The sequence below is a fragment of the Dasypus novemcinctus genome, chromosome 2, assembly GCF_030445035.2.
Source record: "Dasypus novemcinctus isolate mDasNov1 chromosome 2, mDasNov1.1.hap2, whole genome shotgun sequence".
Taxonomy (NCBI): domain Eukaryota; kingdom Metazoa; phylum Chordata; class Mammalia; order Cingulata; family Dasypodidae; genus Dasypus; species Dasypus novemcinctus.
The window spans coordinates 58,580,161-58,604,368 of record NC_080674.1 but is presented as its reverse complement, the minus strand read 5'-3'; positions in this window follow the sequence as shown (position 1 = coordinate 58,604,368).

The window sequence follows — 24,208 nt, the reverse complement described above, 5'->3', positions numbered from 1 at the left end:
GTTCTCCCATCCTTAAAGTATAACAAAGATCTTGGAATAGCCATGAGAAATAAATTTAAGAGATCTATTTCATATACTATTAGTTTTTCACTGCAGCTTTTAAATGTTTATACAGATATAGAAATTTTATGCAGGTATCAGAAGTTGGTTAGAGTAAGGTTTATTTATAATTTTAAAGACCTAGTTTCCTAATGACAAAGTGCGTGTATCATACCAGGTGTATAATTTCTTTTACCCTCTGATCCTGCTTGATAGTTCAGTATTGTGTGAATTTCTCACACACGGCTTACCTAGTTTGTGGATTGTTTGATGTGGATTTTGAAACTGTTTTTAATCTTAGATTCTCCATCAGGTTTTTTGATTTGGACCCATTTCACCTCCTCAAGCACACCTGGAGAATATACTTGGGAAAATAGCCTAAATAAAGACAGATAAGAAAATAACATCTGTCCCTCTCCTCATATGTCACCCCCAAAATCAAATCCTTCAAAGAAAAATATGAAAATGTTAGGTTTATTGGAGCCTTGGAAATACCTCTTAAACTTTCAGACATTCATATGTAAAATAAGAGGTTCTAACATTTTTCAACAGAAGTGTAATTGACATTTTGGACAAGATGATTCTTTTCTGCTGTGAAGTAGCATGTGTAGGTAACTGCCAATATTTGAAAAGATTAAAGAATTGCATTTAAGCTATTCCTTTCTTGTGTTGCTTAAGAAAATTTCTTGCTCTACATAAATACTCAGTTATACTGTAGGCAGTAAGCAACTCTTCCCCACAAAAATTTACTAAACACTTTCCATAGCCACATGGCACAGAATAAGTAGCCAATGAAGCAGAACCGTGTAATAATACTATATCAGAAAGAACAACTGCCATAAGTTACAAAAGTAAATCCATGGAGCACACAGGTAAGTCCAGACATATCAAGCTAACATTTACACAAAATCCTTAGGAAGCCTTTTGGAAGAGGCAACTGAGAAACACTGATACTTCAAGACTGTAGTTAATTAGGAGCATTATCAAGGCTGAGACTTTGGAAATCAGAATCATGAGGCAAGAGGCAGGCATCCCAGTGCAGAGAGCATATTTCAACTAAATTCTGTGATCCAGGCTGGACTAGAATCTGGTAGCAGGTATTGTCAGTACCTCATTAGTATCATCACCAACTGGGCATCCTTTATAGTTTAGTGGGTATACACATGTAGAGTAACCTGTACAGTGATTTAACTAAAGGATCTGGGCTCAGTCATTCCCCACCTGTCCAATTATTTTCTTCCAAAGTCTCCCAAGTTAAATATGAAGGAGTTATGAAAAATGGCCTGACTTATCTCTTGCCTATATTTTTGTATGTGGTGTGGGAAGAAACAACTATCCTCAGTGCCTAGCAAGATTGTTGCTCAATATGATGCAGTCTTCTTGGTTGTCTTTTTTCCTTAAGTTAGAGAATAATTTTATGCTGCAGCCTGGCTGAGAGGGGCCCATACCCATAGAGGAATACTTAAAGAGGTGCCATGTCCTGAAAGAGTTGCCTACAGGGTGATACTCTAGGATGGGAGTTTTGAAGCTCCAGGTGGTGAGAAATTATTGTTCAGAAATATAATTGGAATTAGAAAAAGAGAGGCTGGATTGTAGTGGAAGCCTATGGGAACTGAAAAACTATGGGCTCCCAAGAAACTGAAGGTTAGTTCAGGAAAATTCAGAGGGATAAATCTGGGGATGCCTACACACTGGGCAGCACAGAAACAAGGGCCAATCTTGAGTTAATGGGAAGGTCTGGTGCCCAGAAGGACAGAAAGGACATTGCTTCCTAGGAGGCCACAGGAATTGATGGCCTTGTAATAAACACAGTGAGGGCCACTAAGGTTGAGTGAACAAGGAAAGACAGATTGAACAAAGGGGGCCTCTGATTGGAGAGCTGGTGGATGGCTGGTGGGGTGACTTGGAGCTATGTACTCCAGAAAAATATGTTCTTAAACCTAATCTGTTCCTATGTGTTTGAACCCATTGTAAATAAGACATTTTGAAGGGGTTACTTCAGTAACAGTGTAGTTCAACTGACTCAGGGTGGATCTTAATCCTTTTACTGAAGGCCTTATAGGGAAGGCCACAGAAAGAGACAAAGCTGAGGAGGGAGCAGCCAGAGCTGAAAGTTAGTGGAAACTGCAGGAGAAGAGACAAACCAGGAGAGGCTGCCAAGTAGACACCCAGAATGCCACAGTCTAATGGAAGAAAACATGTACCCCCTTGGCGATATTTTGATTTTTGTGTATCTCCTAACCTCAGAACCCATAGCCAATAAATTCCATTGTTTAAGCCAACACATTGCTGGTATTTGCTTTAGAAACTAAGAAAATAAAACTGCTAGGGAGATGGGGGAGAAGAGACAAAGATGGCCTAGAAAGAATAAGCAATGCCTTATAGATGAATTAAGTCACATTATATTATGAGGTAGAGATGGCTAGTTGTAAATAGGGAGCCAGGAACTAACATTAACTGAAAGTCTATACTAGCACCATGCTAAGTACTTTATATATTATATTTATCTCATTTAATCCTTACAACAACAGGAATGGTAGGTATAATATTTGCATAACAGAGGAGAAAACTAAGTCACATCAAGGTCCTTAACTGATAGGGACAATGTGGTGAGAATAACCCAGAAGAAGAAGCAGTCAAATTATTGATGCCTGAGCTATGTTTGTCAGAATATCTTCCAGGGTTCTGCCAGGAACCAACTGGTACCCTCCAATGAGGGAACTGCAGCGATTTTAACAAAAGGATTATTCTCAGAGATATGGACATATGGAAAACTTAGAGAAACCTACGGAGGATAAAGCAGTGGCCTGGGGCTAGCAACAGCAAGGAGCATTTACCACCTACAGCCTAAATAGACATGGGAGCATGTAGTTCTTGCAATCTGGATATTTCTGTCTTTGGAGATAACTGCCTGACAGGAACTGTGGGACTTTGGTTGCAGGAAACAGCCAACCTATGATGCCAGGAGCTAATAATCTGAGAAGCCAAGAAATAATAACTTTGCCCTTTCTTTCTGACCTTGGTATCTCTTGTTACTGCTCCCAATGTATGGACCCACCAAGAAGCCAGAGGGCAAGAGCTGTTGATGTAACCCATGCAGACCTCTCTCTTAGGCAGATGGTGGGGAGGAGGAGGGTGAAGAGGGAGCTTGAAAGAGAACCAGAGATAACCAGCACACTGATTAAATATCTTCTGATGGTATAGGTAGGCAGTTCTGAAACTTTCCTGGATATTGCATCACTTGTTTATTGTTGTAGTTGTTGCTGTTTTTAATGCAGGTAACTAGGCCTGCTTCCTACCCATTCCAGAGATTCTAATTCATTATTTCCAGGATGGAACTCATAATTCTGCTTGGTCCAGGTGATTGACTATTGGGCAGATATTCATTAGATCACATTATGAAAACTATTTCCTTAAATAGAGAAAAAAGGGTCCTCTCTCTGTAGACTGCATTTCAGAGTCAAGTTTTATGTTGGGGTGTTCTTTCCAAGGAATTCCTGTAAGGAGGGCATCATCATGTAGCATCATGATTAATATTTATGTTTTAATAAAGACTTTATGATCAGTCATAACTATATTTGAAATACTACTCTGCCATTAAAAATATATGGTCTGATCTACTCCAAGTCTCTGTTTCCTTATAAAAATTTGAATGCTAGACTAATTTATGATTGCAGTGAGGGTTACATGTGATTACACACACATATCTTTAGCACAATCTTTGGCACACAGTAAATATACAATAAATGGTATCTGTACTATTATTATTATAAGCTGCCTTCATGATGCTTTGTAACAGTAGATATGTTAGGCACTGTCAAAGCTGCAGTTTAGAACAGACTCCCTTTGTAAAGAAGACACTGCACTTTATTCATTTTTATTAATGTAAATAATGACAGTCGGTACCTGGCAATCTTAGATATAATCATAGGAAAGAAATGGCAAGACAAACAAGAGGAAGGAGACCACGTTTATTTGTCTTTGCCTACTATATATTCAAAAGCATTGAAAGAACTCCCCCAGCAGGTTTCTAGTTAGTTGGGAATAACAAAAAACTTTCCAGAACAAAATCTTCAAATTTGCTCATGAAGTAGTTTCATTGTGGTTGATATGATATACTTAAGAGATGCTCAGAATTAAGACCCTGCCAAGTGCGTGTGTGGAAAGAAGCAAAAACATTTGCAGTTCAGCCAGTAAAAAATGAGCCCTATTGTTTTGTTTGAGTTCAGTGGCCCACACACAGTGGAAATCTTTAAACCTCTTCCTTTCTCTTTACTAGCATCTCCATGCTTAGTCTCAGAAACTACTGGAACATCCCTTCAAAGTAGCCATGGAAGCTCTTCCAGCTAGGGAGCTGGAGACCATGAAAATTTTAGCTTTGAGGGAAGCAGATGGGACTCAAGCAATTGAACTCCCATCTACCATATAGGAGGTCCAGGGTTTGATGTCCAAGATCTCGTGGTGAAGGTGAGCTGGCCCATGCAGAGTGCTGGCCTGTGCAGAGTACTGCCCCGCACAGAAGTGCTGGTCCATGGAGAGAGCTGGTGCAGCAAGATGATACAACGAAAAGAGGCACAGAAGAGAGACAATAAGAGACGCAGCAAATCAGGGAGCTGAGGTGGCGCAAGAGAATGATCACCTTTCTCTCACTCCAGAAGCTCCCAGGATCAGTTCCCAGAGCCACCTAATGAGAATACAAGCAGTCACAGAAAAACACACAGCAAATGCATACAGAGAGCAGACAATGAGGGTGGGGTGGGGAGGAGAAATAAATAAAATAAATAAATCTTAAAATTTTTTTTATGCTTTGAGTAGAGTCCATGATAACAGGAAGACATCTGGTCTGAAGGCAGCAGCTGGAACATGGCCAGCACCAAGACACAGGGAACGGAGTGAGAGGGTTCCCCATTTGGAAGAGAAGGGTGGCTTCTCACACCTTAAAGTAGATTGAGCAGGACCAAGCAGCGTGGGATGGGCAATGGGGACAATGAGAAGGTGGACTCATTCGCCAGTAACTTAAAAATAAGTGAAGCCAGTTAAAACCCTAAGCTGTCAAAGATATGTCACAGTTTCAGAGATAAAAGGAAAAGAATAGGGAGTTCAGAAGCTAGGCTGAGTAATTTAAAGCAGAAGAGGAAAATAGGATTCAGAAGTGAATTATCTTGCCTTTCCACCATAAAGGTGATTTTGTTCCCCAGGGTGCATGTGGCAATGTCTGGAGACATTTTTGGTTGTCATTGGGGTATGCAATGGCAGCTGGTGGGTAGAGGCCAGGGATACCACAATGAACAAGGCAGCACCCAACAAAGAATTATCACGCCACAAATTTCAATAGGGCCAAGGTTGAGAAATACTGATTTCGAATATTTCTAAACATTCCAACTTGCTATTTCTTCTGGGTCTCTAAATAAACTCTGATTAATGTAAATAGTTACCCTCCTAGGATGACTTTTATCATGGCCTTGTGCCACCCAATATTAAAGGTTATTTAAACCATTATTTACCTGATGCCACTTTATCATGGGAGAAACTTGATACTTAATGACCAAGCCTATTTTTATGGTAGTGAAATTTCAAGGGGAATAAACAGAAATTTCACTAACAATCACTAAATCATTTTATTCTTTACGATTCCTTAGACCTGCATAGACAATGCCAGATCATTAGCATGTGTGGGAGGAAGGAAGAAGATCTGTGGTGTATGACTGTGATAGTGGTACAAGTAAGAGAAAGTACTTATGTTTTAAATTAATTCTATTTTAAGCACCAAACAAGGACATTTAGAACAACTAAATAAATATTTAATCAGCTTCTGTTTTTCTTTTTTATCACAGAAATAAGCGGGGGTTATTAAAGGTATCTGCATTGCCAATTCTCTGTGAGAGTAAGATAGGCTTCCTTTATATTTTGGCCCCTTTCCTACAAAGTGTTCTGTCAATGGATTTTTCTGGCTTCTTTGGGGAAACCGTCTACTTTAGGAAATACTTTCTGATATGGTCTTAGTTGAAATTTACCTTGGCCATGACTCCTTCCTTGTGGTATTGTAATTATATTCCAAGTGCACTGCCACTTGCATATTCAAGTTGGTAGGAAAAAACCCTACTCAGCTTATCCACACCTTTTGTTAATATCATGGTGTTTTGCACAGTGGACTCCATCTCTTAATTAAGAATTTGTAGCAAGTACGGGAAGGCACAGGAGGGAAATTGGAACTTGTTAGCTGTCAGAGTTATCTTTGAATTTGTTAAGATGGAGGAAATCAACTATATAAAAAATAAATCCCCAGCCTCAATTATTAATTGTGGATGACTTTAACTGGAATGTTCTTACCTGACTCTAATATTATAAAAGTTAAAATCTACTGCAAACTATGATCCTCGCATCATTCATAATTTCTAATTTACTTGGTTAAAGTCACCTCATAGAAAGCTCTCATACAGTTAATATGTTCTCCATTCCTCCCTAAAGAGTAAATATGAATATATATTTTCTACATTCAGGATCTATCTTGATATAAAGCAGTTGTTGATTGGCTATTTCCCAGCTATGTATAAAGAGACAAACTAATCTTAAGAAAACTTTGGAATTAGTGCTCCTGAGGGTGATAGAGTTGGACTCAGATGTGACTTCTCTACACATGCCTCTTCTGTCACTTTTACTGAACCTGTGGTTGGTGCTGGGGTTGGTGTATGCCCCAGAGACTTGGATCTCTGCACTGTCCATGTGCCAGCTAGACCCCGAGCCTCAGCAGAGTTGCAACACCTACTCTCCTGTTAGTTAGACTTACCCAGGTCAGCTGGTCAACCACCATACCAAGGAACCGAGAGAGTCTGCAACTGCAAGCAGGAGAATCCCACCCATCCGTGGGCCGTGGAGGATCTAAGCCACTTCTCAATTTAGAGGTGGAGTGGGCATCACCATCCCAGAGTCCTCAGGATGGGGGAATAAAATATGGATTAGAGTGGACTCACTGGTATTCTACTATAAAATTATTGTGACTCTAGTAATGGAAGAAATTATATTACTGATGTGGAGACAGTGGTCACTGGAGTTGCTGAAGTCAGGGAGAGGGAAAACAAGGTGTGATTTGGGGGCATTTTCAGGACTTGGAGTTGTCCTGAATGATATTGCAGTGACAGATGCAGGACATTAACTATTCTGCCATAACTCACTGAATGGACTTGGAGAGAGTGGTAACTACAATGTAAACTATAATCCATGCTGTGTAGCAGTGTTCCAAAATGTATTCATCAAATGCAATGAATGTACCACACTAATGAAAGAAGTTGTTGATGTGGTAATGAAAGAAGTTGTTGATGTGGAAGGAATGGGGGGGTGTGGGGAGCGGGGTATATGGGAACCTCTTATATTTTTTAATGTAACTTTTTGTGTCATCTGTGTACTTTAAAAAAAAAACAAAGATAGAAAATGCAAATGGGGGAAGAAAAAAAGAGATGGATCCAAAATGGCTAATTCAACATTATTTTTGCAATTTCAACAGCTTTGCCTGGCTCTAGCTCTTTAAAAGGAGGGACATGAGTGATGATGACTACCCTTTGGTAGTCTCCATCTGTGCTTTCTTTTTTTTTTACTTTTAAAATTAATTAATATTTTTATTACAAATTTTTCTTTTATCAGATGTCAATAACATTTTTTTTTTCTTTCTGAGAGAAGTTGTGGGTTTATAGAGCAATCATATATATGTTATACAAGATTCCCATATACCATCCAAATAGTAACACTGAGCACTGGTGTGGAAAATATATTACAATTGATGAGAGCATATTTTTTATAATTGTACTATGAACTATAGTCTATGGTTTAAGGTCAGGTTTGTTGTTTAAGTAGTGCAGTTCCCTGGAGTTTTGTAAAAGTTTTATTTTTTTACGATATACAGAACTTTACCTTTCTTCTTCTAACCACATTCAGATGGCTATTTCAAGGTTCTTAATTACCTTCACAATATTAGTGGAAACAATTAAAAGCAACAGCTGGGGGGGTACTGGGTTCCTGGCCGGGGGTGCTCTGTCGTGGTCCGTCTGTGCTTTCTGAGATGTCAGCAACTCCTTAGGGTTTTAGTTTCCCTTCCATTTTTTTCAATCCTACCCATCACCCTTTTAGTTCACGCCTAAAAGATCAACTTGTTTTCTTAGATGATTTCAAGTCCAGTCTGCTTGGGATTCATTTCCTGGACAATATAATTGAGAATGCTATTCCAAACTCTGCTTGCGTGTTTTGTTCTTTTCACTGGCCTTTAAAGAATAACCATGAGTTAAGCATTCACTGGGCGTTTTAGGCTATATCATGATTTACTCTTCTCTTTAACAGGAATGTGTAAAATGTCCTTTCTTCGAGAGAGACCTAGTAATCATTTGAAAAGGGCTTTTCCTAGGGCTTTGTGTAATTGTGCCAAAGGGACACTCAGTAGTGTCAAGAACACATGCGGGATTTTAGACTACTTGGCTAAGCACATATGAGCCTCCGGGATAGCCCCAGACTAGAGTAGAAAACCTAATAAAGGTATGCTCTACTACTTGGTATAGTTCTCATTTATAAAAGTAGAAATTATATATTTATAAAAGTAGAAATTAGCATTTTATTAAAGGAATTAGGATAACCAAATATAAATGGACAAGGAAAATTGTCTTTCTTTTGTTATTTTTAATTTTTTAAAAATTGTTTTAACGCAGCCTTTGCAGAGAAGAGGTGAATTTTCAATTAATATTATATAATTACAAAGATGAATTTTTTATTTTCTGTGGTAATAGGATAAGACAAGTTATATTTAACTAAAATCTCTGCTCCAGATCTCATCTTTTCAAATGATATAAAAATGAATCAGTACACTATAACCTTCTTTCAGTCTTCTAGCTTATCTTTTGTGCAGAGTGTCAAAAAGATGAAGAAATGAAAAATCAGGCAGATAAAGAAAAGAGGAGGGGAAAATAAAAGGAGACCAAATAACCTGTAAATTAAACAACTACCCATAGTTCCTGAAGAGCTGATTTATGTTCTTTCCTGGGTATTTGTGAAGGATGACTATGAAGGATAGAGGTAGTATGTTCTTTTAAAATACAGTAGAGACTGTGTAATCCCTCAAAGGGAATTATTTTTAATAACTAGGAATAACCTAGTTAATTACTAGGAAGCCACTAAAATGTCAGACATATGGCATTCTTTACCAAATGGATTGACTGGAAGAACCAAAGAGTGAGCTGCTATAAAGATCCATATGCCACACCATAATCTCCAGCATGTCTCTGTCTCTACCTCTCCCCTTTCACCAGCTCCATTCCAAATCCTTTGATGTCAAATCCTGCATATCTAGCTGTAAACCTATTCAACTGTGTTTCTTTCTTTACCATCTGCTGACATTCACTTGTTTTCTTCTCGCTCTGAGTCTCATTTACATTTTCTATTGCATAAAACATGAGAAAAGTAAAATTTGACCCACCTGTGTATTATATATTAATAGAAACAGGCAGATTGGAAATCAATGAACCAGAAATATTACAAAATAAAATTATCTCAAAGACTAGACCTTTAACAAATTACCTGGAACTTCTAAATTTATCACAAAATTGGAGCAACACACAAAGAACAAATGTATGTCCATGTGGAATCTACTGATGATTTGGTACAATTGTTCTTAGCCTTTATGGGCCATAGCTCTTTTGAAGAGCCTCAGGACAAATAGAGAAATTCTATATTGAAGAAAGCACTCCTGACACAACAATGTTCATATATTTCTCAAAGATTAATGGATGCCATGATGCCTATTCAGGGCCTCAGATCCCCTCTTCTGTGCATGAGTGACTGACAGGCAGACGAGTTCTAAGGTCAGAGCAGCCTGGTAGCATAACCAGGTCTCCAGATTCCCAGTTCAGCCACTCTCCATCATGATCATACCATAGGCTCTATATAGAGTAAGATGAGGGACCACTGATAATTCTTACTCCTATTTTTAAAATTCTTTTATTAATATCATTTTTTAAAGTTTTCACATGCCATTCCCATCACTGACCAACTTGTTCTCCTTCCATTTCCTATTCAGGTTAACTGGCCTGGATAGTAACATGTACAGAACACTTCTCTTCCATATCCTTCTCAGTTTTCTTCATGATTAGAAATGAGTTATGCTGAGAAAAATTCTTGGACCCACATTTACACATTGCCCATGTTGCTTTTCAGAAATGGACTGTGCTTTCCCATACAGGTTGTGCTGATGAGGCTAATGCAGAAGTTCTTAACCAGGTGTCAATAGAAAGATTTCAGGAGGTCCATGAACTTGATTGAAAATTCAAGAAAACATTATTCTTGTGGGGATGCATTGGTGTGGGTGTGATATATTTATAAAATAATATACATTATAGTGTGGACCGAGTACGATTTTTATTTTGATGCAGTGTGTTCTGAGTGCAGCGGATAACTGCCTGTAAAAAGGTTGGGAAGGATGGTGGACATGGTTTTACGATGTCGTGGGAAAACTTGAATTTCTAAATGTTTGCCAAAAATGACTGTTTGAACAGATGTTGAACTGTGTTAGGTTACCAGGAATCATAACTGAAATTATGGGAAAGTTGTTAAACATAATTTTGAATAATCTTAAAATTGAATTTAAAGACATGTTGATGTTGAGTGTCATAAAAATCTGCTGCTACATTTTGAGAAAGGGTCTGTGGTTTTCACATGGCTGGCAAAGGGACCCATGAAACATAGGGGGCCCCCCTGGGCTAATGTGTCATCTCCGCCAGGTAATGGTAGCCAGTTGTTTGGGCAAGCAGTCACAGAGCTAATTGTAATACAAGGACGTTTCAAGGATTTTAATCATCGATGAATTGATTGCATAGATGACTGGTTACATCTACACTCAACTGAAGAGATAGCCATCAGCAATGAGTGATGCCTGCCAATCAGTTGAAGGCCCTAAAAGTGGAAGTGATTTCAGCATTCAGAAAGAGAATTTCCATCTCTACTTCAGGCAGCCAGAATCTCCCGGGAACTCATCAAGGACCTTCATCAGAGTCCTCGGTTTGCAGCCTGCCCTGAAGAATTTGGACTTGTACATCCCCACAGTTGCATGAGACCATTTTATAAAATCTCATACTATTTAAGGAGAGCTCCTGTTGGTTCTACTTCTCTAGAGAATATCGACTAATACAAGGGGATAGCTGCTGTTTATCTTGCAAGAGAATAATAAAAATCCAATAAAACTTAAAAGGACATTCCCTTTAAAGTCTCTACTATAATGGAAGTTTGCATCCTGCAAACAATGAAGAAATCTTAGAAGATAATTTCGTTAACTTCCTTTAGTCTTTGACTCAGGAAGATATCTCAGGCCTTTCCAAGGAAGAGTTGTATGGAAATAGTTGCCCACGGAGACCTCTCAGCAATCCTTTAAGATAAATGGACATTTCCAAACCTTTCTCAATCCTATTTACAGAAAAGCTCACCAGTCATTGTACACTGTTCTTGTTACTAGCACATTAGACTAATCCATGCATAGATATAATGCTTTTATTCTGCTATCAGAGTATTTTCAGAAATTCAGCTTAACTTAAAAGAGAGAGAGAAAAAGAGAGAGCCCTACTGCAGCTGCTACCCTTTTATTATTGCCCTTAGAAGACTGTGCTTATGGAGATGAGAACTTTGGCTTTGCAAAATTCCCAATGCTAGATTTTTTTGAGAAACAGTCTGAGTGTGTGGTCTGAAATAGTATTTCCAGTTCTGTCTGTTTCTATTGCCAAAAAACACTTTGAAATAAATACCCTTGATTTTGTTAAGAAGGGGTGAATACTTAATAATTTTGGGAATTGTGCTTTAACTTAGGCTTCACATTGGGCAATCTGCTATTTTGGGGGCCCTTTATGATTTCCTGATAAATTTGTTACAAATTAAATCATCATTCTGGACCTCTGTTTCCTCACTAGCAAAATGTGGAAAGGATAACACTTAATTTGAGTTGTGAGCCTAAACTGAATGTATATATCCTATTGGATTTCTTTAAGTCCCTTACAACTGGATGGCAAAAAAACACTTGGTCCTTTGAAAGAACATCTGATCTCCTTAAGGAGTCCTGGTGAGTTTCAGGAAGAGACTATTAAGAGTGTTGGTGTTATCAGTGCTAAAGAAAAATATAGTCTCAGGAAAAGTAAAATAGGAATCTGTGGGAATTGCATTGAAAACTCAATTGTGCATTGCTTAGTCATATAGGAAACAGGGTAAGGAAATGGAATAGAATGAGGCAGAATAGTTTAATACATACAATGTCAGCTGGATGGGGGGAGCAAGGGAGTAAAACCTAAAGAACTGAACAGAGGGTAGTCCTATTGGGGGAGGAAACAAAGAACTGAGAACAAATCTAGGAAAGAAAATAGTGAAGCAGAAAAAGACTATAAAAGGAATGATGAATAATCAGACCATGTAACCAGGAATGTTGGGTACCAGGCAGTGTTTTGCAGGTACAATGATGAAAGATAATCCCAACAATGGATACATGTCACAGATTGGAGAACAGGGGCAGTGAGAGAGTGGATTGCTTTTTAAAGCTGGCCTTGGTTTGAATCCCAAGTCTTCCGCTTATTAACTGTGCGACCTCAAGGAAGTGACTTCATTCTTCTGAGTCTCAACTGTAAAATGTGAATAATGATCATCTTTTAGGGCTATTGTATTTTAGATAATGTATGCATCTAGGTCTCTAACAGTAGGCAATAAGTAGTAACAATTTATTAGCTTAATGGGAAGATAAAGGGAGGGACATCTAAGAGGAAATGTTCACTGAATTTAACCTTCATCTCTCACCTCCAAGGGACAAGGTGATAGGGTGACTGTAAATCTCAGTGAAAGCACCTGGGTCACATGCAGCTATGACATTTCCTTACCAGCATCTACTTGCAACCTACAACAATCTTCACACTTATTGGCGCTGTATTTTCCTATGCAGTAGCCACTAGACATATGTTGTTATTTAAATTTGAGTGAATAAAAATTAAAAATTCATTTCCTCTGTTTTGCTAGCTCCATTTCAAGTAGTCAGTAGTCACATGTGGCAAGCGGGTACCATATTGGACAGTACATTTATATCTATAATTCTCATCATCACAGAAAGTACAATTGTCTGTGCATGCTGGAACACAGTGCATGAGGAAAGCATGTTACCACGAGAAGCTAGAGGGATGGTGAGGAGCAACAGAAAAGCTGGGATGGGGAGATAAGACTTCTGCTGAGAGAAATCGCACTCCTTTTTGAAAAAATCCTTTGGGCAATGACAGTAAAGAGGCGAACTTGAGATCAGTAAGGTGGATAAATCTTAATCTGGGTTGTTCAAGGCCTGAGAAAACCATTTTTACCACATTTAAAATTCATTTTAGGAGTATTACTTTGGGCTCTGATATCAAGACAGATTATCCATTACCAGTTGACTGATACAGAGAAATGCTTACTTAGAGTGACTAATGTGGTGACATTGAGAACTACATAAGAATTAAACAGATGTAATCAGAGCAAATAGACTTTCCAAATGAACCATACAGTTTAAAGAAGTATAAAAACCCAAAGGACATTGGGATCGAGAGTGAGGTTTTTCTATGTATCTTAAGTACATAAACCAAAGTCACTGACAAAGCAAGAAGGAAAATTTCTTATGGCAAGTTTACCTAGTGGTTAGTGCACAGTGAATAAATAGATAAGTAGCTAGAAGGCTAACAGTAGCAACAACAGAATCCTAGGAATTTGAAGATTAAAGAGCTACTGAAAGAGTATGCAGTGCCTTTGTGGAGGTAGCATTTGGCTGATCATCATGACGCTGAGAGCCATCATTTTTGAACACTGGCCTCATGCCAGGTCCTGTACGAGAACTTGACATACTCTGATCCATTAAATGCCCACAGTGTCACTGTTATGACTCTCAATCTATAGAACACTGAATCTTAGGAAAAAAACAGGTACCTGTGGAATTATAATCCAAATGTCCAATTTAATGTTCTTACTATTGTCTTTGTAATGGACAAAAGTCCAGGTAAGATATAGATCAACAATGAACCAAAATTAAAAGGAGGAAGGGAGGGAAAACTTAAAAAAAATAAGACTCTGTATTCTATCTTTATTTCCTTTACTCATTTATGCAATGAACTACAATAACAACAAAAAGAAAGAGGAAGAGAAAGAGGACATGAGAACTTTACTTGTGATGTTTGGAAGGATACCTTCATAGGCAGTTTGACAGATCCAAGGGACTCAAAGTCATAACAAGCTGCAAGTCGGAGTGAGCCAGATGAAATCTCAAAGTGGAAGTGTCCTATGCGTCTGTTCCTTTCTGCAGTGGTTTGTTTGATGTTTTTATTCCTTCATGGGTGCAGTCTGATGCTTTGACAGATTTTTTTTTTCTGAATATTACAAATAATTTTTTTCTCTAAGCTTGATCGCAGTCTACAGCCTATACTTAGCATTTTATCAGACCATCATCTATCACAGTTTACAGAATTGAACATTTAGCTAGATCCACACACTCTGACTCATAAAAATAACTCTACTTTTATAATTTTATATTCAATAATTCATGCTCATAAACAATTTATTAATAGCCCTCCTGAATACTTCCCTAATTATTTCTCTACTTCCATGTATTTATGAATCCCATAAATATGAATCAGAGTGAAATTTAATGATGTTGAGTATACCAAGATAATGTTCCATTTGTAAAATGTTGAAAAAACATGAACATCCTTGGATCTAATATATAAAGGTGATGAGATATTTCCAATATTACTTTGTATCTAGTCAGTTATAAGGAGAAAAGGAAATGGAGAGCAATGAAGCATGCAAGAAATGAAACTATGTTTAGATATTCATAGAAAGTCCTTTAATGGGGGAAAGATAAACACTTAGCCTGAATTCCAGTAAAAGATGGAAACGAAGCTTGTAGGTCTGAACATGCATGAAGAATGGTGGGGATTTGTCTATGAAATTGCTGGTCCTTGTCTTATCCCATTTACCATCAGAACTAGTTCTGATGGCTACAGAATATAACAACAGTAGCAAGTATTTTCTGAAAAATTACTATAGACCAGTCACTATGCTAGGGTTAATCTCATTTAATCCTCATGACCACTCTATGAGATGGAAAACATAACTGTCCACACTTAAAAGATGCAAGCTTGAGGTTCCAAGAGAGTAAGTATCTTGTCCAAGTTTAGATAGTGGCAAAACCTGTACTTGAATCCAGATAAGCCGTATGATCTTAACTGATTGTAATACCTACTGAGATGAAAACTAAGGGCATAGATAGAATTTCTATAAAACTAATATCCTCAATATCTTCTTGCCATGATGATCCTTCCATTTTTTTTTAAAGGTTTATTTATTTATTTCTCTCCCCTCCCCCCCACCCCAGTTATCTGTTCTCTGTGTCTTCTTCTTTGTCCGCTTCTGTTGTTGTCAGCGGCAAGGGAATCTGTGTTTCTTTTTGTTGCATCATCTTGTTGTGTCAGCTCTCCGTGTATGCGACGCCATTCCTGGGCAGGCTGCACTTTCTTTCGTGCTGGGCAACTCTCCTTACGGGGCGCACTCCTTGTGCGGGGGCTCCCCTATGCGGGGACACCCCTCCGTGGCAGGGCACTCCTTGCACGCATCAGCACTGTGCATGGGCCAGCTCCACGCAGGTCAAGGAGGCCTGGGTTTGAACCGTGGACCTCCCATGTGGTAGATGGATGCCCTAACCACTGGGCCACGTCTGCTTCCCTGATCCTTCCATTTTTGTATGCAATGTTATGAGTGACTCCAATAATGTCTCCTCAAGAAACTGTTCACAGGTTGTATTCAGAAACTTCCACTGAAGCCTGTCTATGTTCAAAGCCATAATTTACATGGAAACAGGTATATCCAGAATCTGTTCTGAAAGTTAGCCTTTATGCATCTTGCCAACCTTCCTGGTGCATCGACTTTTTTATTTTAAATTTGGAAACCTAACAGAAGAATGTTTGCAAGAGTTGAAAATATTTATTGGAGGAGTTCCTTCTGTTGGAGGATTTTCCTATAAAACTGGGAATTAGGTAGGCTATGATCTATCTTCCATATCTATACCATATGTCTGGGGCAGAGAAATCAGTGGGAGGAAGGTTAGCACATGTTGCTTTTAGAAAGGAGAGGAGAAAGGGGTATCTCAGAAGAGCATTGGAAGCCTCATAAGTCCAGGAACTCCTCTCGAGCTCCTAGCACATTGCCTGACACAGAGAAGACCTTCAGGTCTGAACACTTACTACCTAAACAGCCCTGTTGCTAACCCTGAGGGTACCACACCATCCTTGTCCTTCAAAAGATTACAGTCTGACAGAGAGATGAACAAACAGAAATTGTGCCTTGCTGTCATTGCCATAAGGCCATTATGGAGGCTCTCAGTAGGAGAACCTGGATCAACAAAGATTTACCAGCACATTCGAGCTAAGCTGAGACCTAAAGAATGAGTACTAGTTATCCAGAGGTTGTAGAAAATCCTCCTGTAGACCGGTGTTTCTTAAATTTGGCTGAACATTGGAAGCATCTATAAGGCTTTAAAAAAAATACTGATGTCTGAATCCCACACCCAGAGATTCCAATGTAATAGGTCTGAGTGTGAGTGTACTTTTTAAAAAAAGTTACCCAAGTGATTTTAATGTGCAGCCGAGACCAAGAATCTGGGCTATTGGCACTCACTACTGGCTGCACATTCAAGTCACCGGGAAGCTTTTAGGTTCCACCCCAAAGATTCCTATTAGTTTGTCTGGAGCATTAATATCTCACAAAACTCTCCAGTATTGAAACTCACTGTGCTAACCATTAGTAACAACAGAGGAAGTCCAGAAACTCACGGAAAGCATGGTTGGTTAAGTATGAGGAAGAAGAAAACTGAGCAATAAAGGTAGGGATTATGATGAGGATTTGACCTTCATTTGAGGGTCAATGGGTAGTGAGTGAAGGTTTAAGAAAAGGAAGTGGCTTCATAAAACTGATTTTCAAAAGACTGGATGCAAGATGGAATACAAGTAGCACCATTCATTGGTAGTAATCCATGGGCAGAATGATGAAGTCTGGTATATTGGTTTTAGGACCCAGAAATTTTTGTCTAAAATCTTTTTACTTTAAGCAAAGCAAGGGGAAATAAAACTTTTTTATTTTCCTTTTCCTACTTAACTAGTCTAAGGAAAAGAAAATGATCTATAGTAAGACTTTTCAGGATCTAGCCTTGCATGAGAAAAGTGCAGAAGGAAGAAAAAGCAGTCTGGAAGGTTTCTGAAGAGAGGAACTCCAGTGACCTCTGTGGAGAAAGTGGGCAATCAGATAGACAAGGCAGGGCTGCAAGAACTCAATTCAAGGGTGATAATAATAGTCATCTTGGTGTGTGTTTGGTTCTAATGATTATCCTTGTCCTCCTTGGTAGCTGCTCTTATAAACTTGGCTCCTGTGTGTTTTCCCATAGAATTGTTCAGAGAAAGAAGAGGAGACAGAGAGAGGTTGTTTTTGATTCTTTGTCTTTAAAACCTGGGGTAGAAGTGCTGGGAAAACTGTTCTTTGCTTTCTGTGATTCATAAGTTTGAGAAAGGATTGGACAGCCACTCATGGGAAAACGATGACTTTCTATCACTCAGCAAACATGTCAAAAGAATAAAGTGTGAGGAACACCTGTTCACATTCTGTACACATCCTTCACACAGGCGCTACCCCTGGCTGAGCTTGCTGAAGTCAGCATTAATCAACACAAGATGCATTGTGAGTTCTCTCCCTCCCTCAGAGCCAAGTTACAGAAGAAAAATGTCACAGCATCTTGTGTGACTGATGCTGAAGAACATGCCTTCGGGCTCTTTTAAAGTTCTCTTCCCATGGTGTTAATATTAAGTAATTAAGTATTAAACTATTTCAATAACTTTCTTCTGAAAATTGGACAATTTAGTCTCTGAACATCTTTGTGCAGATGTTTCTCATGAGAAAAGAGTTATTTTGACCCTCAGGAGCAGGACTCATTTAGGTCTATGAAGGTCAACAGAATTGAGAAAGACTCTTGGGCCATGAAACCTAAAATCTCGTCTAGATTCCAGACTAGATGGGGTAAGACCCATTAGCTCTTTTCTTAAAAAAAAAATTTTTTTAAAGAAATTTTAGATTACAGAAATAATATGCCCCTCCATCTACCCCTTCCACACTTTGCGTAGTAACAACATCTTTCATTATGTGGTACATTTGTTACAATTGATAAACACATAGTGAAGCACTGCAACTAACTATGGACTATAGTTTACATTATAGTTTACACTCTGCCCGGCACAATATTACAGGTTATGACAAAATGTATAATGGCCTATATCTGTCATTGCAATGTCCTGCAGGACAATTCCAATGTCCTGAAAATGCCCCCATGTTATATGTATTCTTCCCTCTCTCTCCCCTCAGAACCTCAGGTGGTTACTGCCTTTAATGATACAAGTTCTTCCATTGTTAGAATAATAAGTCTATAATAAAATAATAAGTCCACTTTAGTCCATTGTTCATTCCCCAGTCTTGAGGATTTGGGGATGGTGATGCCCACTCTGTTTCTAATTGAAAGGGGGCTTAGATCCCATGGTGCAGATGGATGGAATTACCTTGCTTGCAGTTGTAGACACTCTCTGTTCCTTGGGATGAATGTTGTCTATCATCACGCTTTTGATGGTTGTCCTAGGTAAGTCCAGTGAACTGGAGAGTAGGTGTTGCAACTCTGCTGAGATTCAAGGCTCAACCAGTACATGAACAGTCCAAAGATTTAAGTCTCTGGGACATATATTTAACAAGTATTGTGCTAATAATAGGTTTAATTAAAAGAGGCAGAAGAACCACATGTAGGAAAAGTATAATGAGTCTAACTGTTACTGGGGAGCATAAATTCCAAAGTAAGATCCACTGACAAGGTGCCAAATTCCTGAGTTTGTCTGCCCTGCTTATAATGTCTAGATGTCTCTAGAACTCTCAGAAGCCCTGCTGTTTGAGGCACTGTTTACTGTGGCAGTCAATGTGATCGTGCTGAGACGTTCATAAGCGTAACCTCTCGAATGACCTCACGACTCACTTTGAAATCTCTTAGCTATAAAAACTTATTTATGTTTACTATTTCCCCCTTTTGGTCAAGGTCATTTTCTAGATGCATTGTCACTACTTCTTTATATTAAGTTGCCAGCACAGATCTTATTTTCCCATCTATATTAAACTCCTTTTAAAAAAATTATTGAAATATATCATTCATATATGAATATACATAAACAATAGGTATATAGTAAAAGTTGTTAACTTACAAAATACACAAGCATAACATCATAGAAGGATCCCATACATCCCCCCTCTACCAACACCTTGCATTATTATGAAATATTTGTTAGAAACTACGCAGGAGCATCATCAAAATATCACTACTAACTATAGTCCATATCTTATATTTGGTGTATTTTCCCCCCAACCCACCCTATTATTTTTAAAATATATTTTTATTATAGAGTTTGCAAATTTACAAAACAATCATGCACACGTGTCGAAGTCACATACAACACCCCTTCACCAACACACCACACTGTGGTGAAATATTTGTTGCAGATTATGAGATAATGTCATCAGACTATTACTGCCAACCATTGTTCATAGTGTATATTTGGAACACTTTTTCCATACCCTCCCCGTATTTCACATGGATGCAAGGATATTGCAGTATTGCTGTTAACCACAGTTCATAGGTCATTAAACTCCTTTTATTAGGTCAAAAGACAGAGTGGCTTCCCCTTTCATTTTCTCTATTTATAATAACAGATATCATTTATTAATCTCCTTCTATGTGTTTTGAAACATTATGTTATTGTTGCTACAATCCTGCAGAGCCATCTTATTATTTTCCGTCTTCCTATACTGAGACTGAAGTTTGGCAAGGTTAACTGACTTCCCCAAAGGAGTACACCCAATTAGTGACCATGGTGTGTTTGGAACCCACATCTCCCCAGCTTTCCTATGGAATCTATTGCAGAGCATCTCGATATCTCTTCTCTTGGACTATGGGGTCTAAGGCCACAAAATACATTAATTAACAATGTGCTATTCACAGAATCAATCTCTCTCTGAGAACCCCACTTTACCTGAAATAGTTCCCCCTATGCAGTCATCTATTTATTACTTCACTGGCTATTTAATGAACACATATTTTAATTCAATCACTGGAGATAAGCTAATGAATATGATAGGGTCCCTGATCTCATAGTATTTGATGTCTGGTGGGGTGAGACAATAAATAGTAAAGAAAAAAATATTTGAGATTCATTCCAAGTGACAAATTCAATGAAAACAATAAAAGAAAAGGAAGTGATAGAGAATGATTTGGGTAGGGGAGGTGGGTAGTTAAATAAATTTGATGGTCAGAAAAGACCTCTCTGAGTTGGGAGGAGAAGGATGAGAAGAAGACAGTCATATGAAGATAGGGGAAAGAACATTCCAAGCATTGGGAACAGCATGCACAAAGGTGTAAAGCCTGGAATGCCCTTGGCCTGATGCTTACTTTCTCCTTGCAGAGGTTTATTTCTAATTATGGCAAAGTGTCCAGGTTGTTAAGGGGACCTTCCTGCAAATTAAGTCCTGTCCAACCCCCGGTGCTGGCCAGTTAGGTCATGCCTTCTCAGGCTTGAGTTCTCAAAGTGGATGCAATAAGCTCTGGAAGGCTCTCTATACGCAAAAAAGAACTAACTTCACTCTAAGTGAAGGGAAATGAAGGGAGAGAAGTGACCTATTTAACTTCCCATAAGTTTTTCTTTGGCAAATGAGTTTAATCACTTAATAAAGTAGGAGACTTTGAGTGGGAATGGCATTTAGGTAAAAGTTGGAGGGAAAAAACATACAGATAGATGTTAAACCAATGTCCCCAGATTTTCTTCGTGATACCACCTTTATTTATTTCTCAGTCTGAAAGATGCTTCCAAGCATATTATCTTATTCACACATCCCAACAAGTTCTGGGCCATGGCAGGATGGATGTTGTGTGTTCTATTATTGATATTCATGTTTCCATTGGAGGGCGCCAGGGCTAGATAGAGTTCATAGCCTTCCAGGTTCCACAACTAACAGGTGTTGAAGCCAGAGTTAGAACCCAAAGCTTCTGCTTTCTACTCATGACTTACACTATAACGCACAGCTCTTCTCTGCTTTCCAAAGTCAAGTTTGCTGTCTATAACACTTACAAGCAACATAGAAATAGCTCTTCTCAAACAACCAGGCATGGTCTTTCTTGCCTCAGGGACTTTTCTCTTCTCCAACCTTGCCCAGGGCTGACACCTTCCCCTCTTTCAGGTCTCAATGTCATGACTACCTTCTCACAGAAGTCTTTCGTAAGCACCCTTTCAAAAGTTGCCTCCCACTCCCCACTCCCACCTAGTAATGTTTTATCACATCATCCTGTTTATTTCCTTTATGGTACTCATTATATTTGTATAATTATCTTGTTATGTGTTTATCTGTCTCCTCCACTACATAGAAGACTTCATGAGGGTAGGCAGCTTGGGAATTTTGCTTATTCCTCAATCGCCAGGACCCACATCAGTGCGTGACCCATAGTAGGCATTCAATAAAGGCACCAGTCAGAGAATTAGGATAAACACTACCCTGTAAAGTCATTCTAAGTTTCACAAAGAGGGAAGAAGGAAATTTTGACATCCCAGATCAATCTTTTATCACTCTATGTGATCTTGAGAAACTTACTTTAACCTCCCTAAACTTTATTTCTTTATCTCTAAAATAAAGATAATATTAATCAACACTATTAAATAAGATTAAATGAGAAAATGTATTATAGTGCAGCATAGGGATGGGAATGTAGAAATGACTCAGAAATACTAGCTCCACATTTTCTACTTTCTTTCTAGACTCTAACTCCTTTATACTGTTGCCAGATTTTTCTTGGTTCTTGGCTAAGTTACAAAAAAAAAAAAATCGAATTCTAAGTGTAAGCCAGTTTAATTAGACCAATAATTTATTAAGGAGGGGAGGGAAGAGAAATGGGAGAAAATAACAGTGTATGGGTCCCAGGTAGAGTGGAAAGTGCCTGAAAAGGGATAAAGAGGGCTGGTTTATAGACTACAATTCCCCATTACAGATTACAAATGCCCAGGTTTACTGTGTGCTGATCCAGGCAGGGGGAGAAAAAGGCAAGAACAGAAGGTCGTTTGGTTTTGGCGTTTGCCTTTTAAACCATTAATTATTCTGCCCCTTTGCTAATGACAGGGGAGGAGTCCCAGGTATTTGATGTTTTAATTGATTATCCCTACCCCTTAGTCCCCTGGAGGTTCCAATGATAAGGCCCCCTGGAAAATATCTGGGGCTTCTCCTTGATTCTGGAGAAAATCCCTTTTCAAATGGGAGTTCTAGCAGCCATATTGTGGGATATTCACGCCATGTGGCTTTCCTGCCAGGTTCCAGATCCCCCTATTGATTCTAATCTACTAGCCTGCCTCAATACGTCATAATCATTATCATCATAATCCTAAAAAATTTCAAATAGGAAATGGTTTAGAATTATGCACACCTGCATAATAACGTTGAAGTAACACAGTTACTGCTTTATAATAAGCATTTAATAGACATTGTTTGGTGAATAAAAGCATGAAAGAATTCGTGAAATATTCTGATCTCTGTTCTCTTGGTAAGTAGCCCACTTCAAGCTCTTATAGCACATAGAAGCACCTGTCTAAAAAAGCAGAGGGGAAATTCCAATTACAATAAATACAGCAGATCCACCTAATCACCTCATCTGCAGTGTAAATTTAATTGTGAACCAAGTCATTCATCTCTGAGAAGAAAATAATTTCTAATTTCTTTCTGGAACAACATTACATCATGAGACAAGCCCTGCTTTGTCTAAATCCAACTTCTTTCTCCCAGGAGAAACTCCCAACTCCTAGATGTTTCAAGACTGACCTTTACAAATAGAATAACAAACAAGCAGGGTGTTTCCCAACCCCCTTCTTCCGGGAAGAGGTTCCTGCTTCTCAAAGATTTGCCCTGTCTAATGTCAGCACAACCACCTCCGGATACTCATGCCTTGCGTTTCCTGTTAGTAATGTCCGTAGGAGCATCTGGTCACATGGATGAGAGCAACAACACAAACTCACACTCTCACACACACAAATACATGTGTCATAGGAAGGAAACTGGAGGTTGAAATGGCCCCTAAATTTAGAGCAAACATACATTGTTATTATTATCTTTATCATCATTAGAGAATATTTCCATAGGGCAGTTTCTACCTTAGACAATATAATCACCCTACATTATATTCTGGACATAGCACCTTTTTTTTTTTTCCCATAAGAAGAGGGAGAAAGGGCTAGAAGAAAGGAAGAATTTTTTTTTCTTTTTTTATCTTGGCAAGAAATAGCATGTAGGCTTGTAACTAGCCAAGTTGTTATTTCCTTTCAGTAGATGCGGAAGTTACTTTTGAATGTACTGAAGAAAGACAAGAACCATGTAATTATTTTTTATTCCCTTATCTCATGTGGTAGCTTCCATGTCCCCTCCTGCAAGGACCCAACTATGTGGACAAGTCATTGTTAATTCTAAAGAACAAGCAAAAGCTGTTTTCACTTGTTTATTTCATTTGGTTTGTTGGTTTAACATCAGATTATTAAAAATCTATTTTCTCATTTCCTTTGTTTATGTTTTATTAGAATACTAATTACTGTTATGACTCTTGTTACCACTCTTTATAATAATATCTTACCCTTACGTAGAGTCATTCATCCTGAAATATCCCAGAGCTATTTACAACCTATTGAACAAATTAGACATGGGTCTCACGTCACTCTCCTCCCATATGTACCCACTCCCTACAGTGAAAGCTAGCATCTGTTCAACTACATGTCTACCCCAGCCTGGCATGGAGAGAAGGGCAGAAAGGACTGGACAAGGCACACCCAAATCCTTTTCATTAAACTGGCCATTAGCCATGGTGCTAATAGGCCCCAAGAGACAAGCAAAACAAATAACTTTTTTGAATATTGGGCTTTGATCAAAAGCCTAAATAGGTAGAGAAATTACTTTTTCTTCTCCTCTGGCCTAAGGTCTAAATTAATGAGAGGTATAAGTCTATAAATATGTTATTTCTGCTAATGTTGAAGGAAAAAATATTCTTGAAGTTTTACAA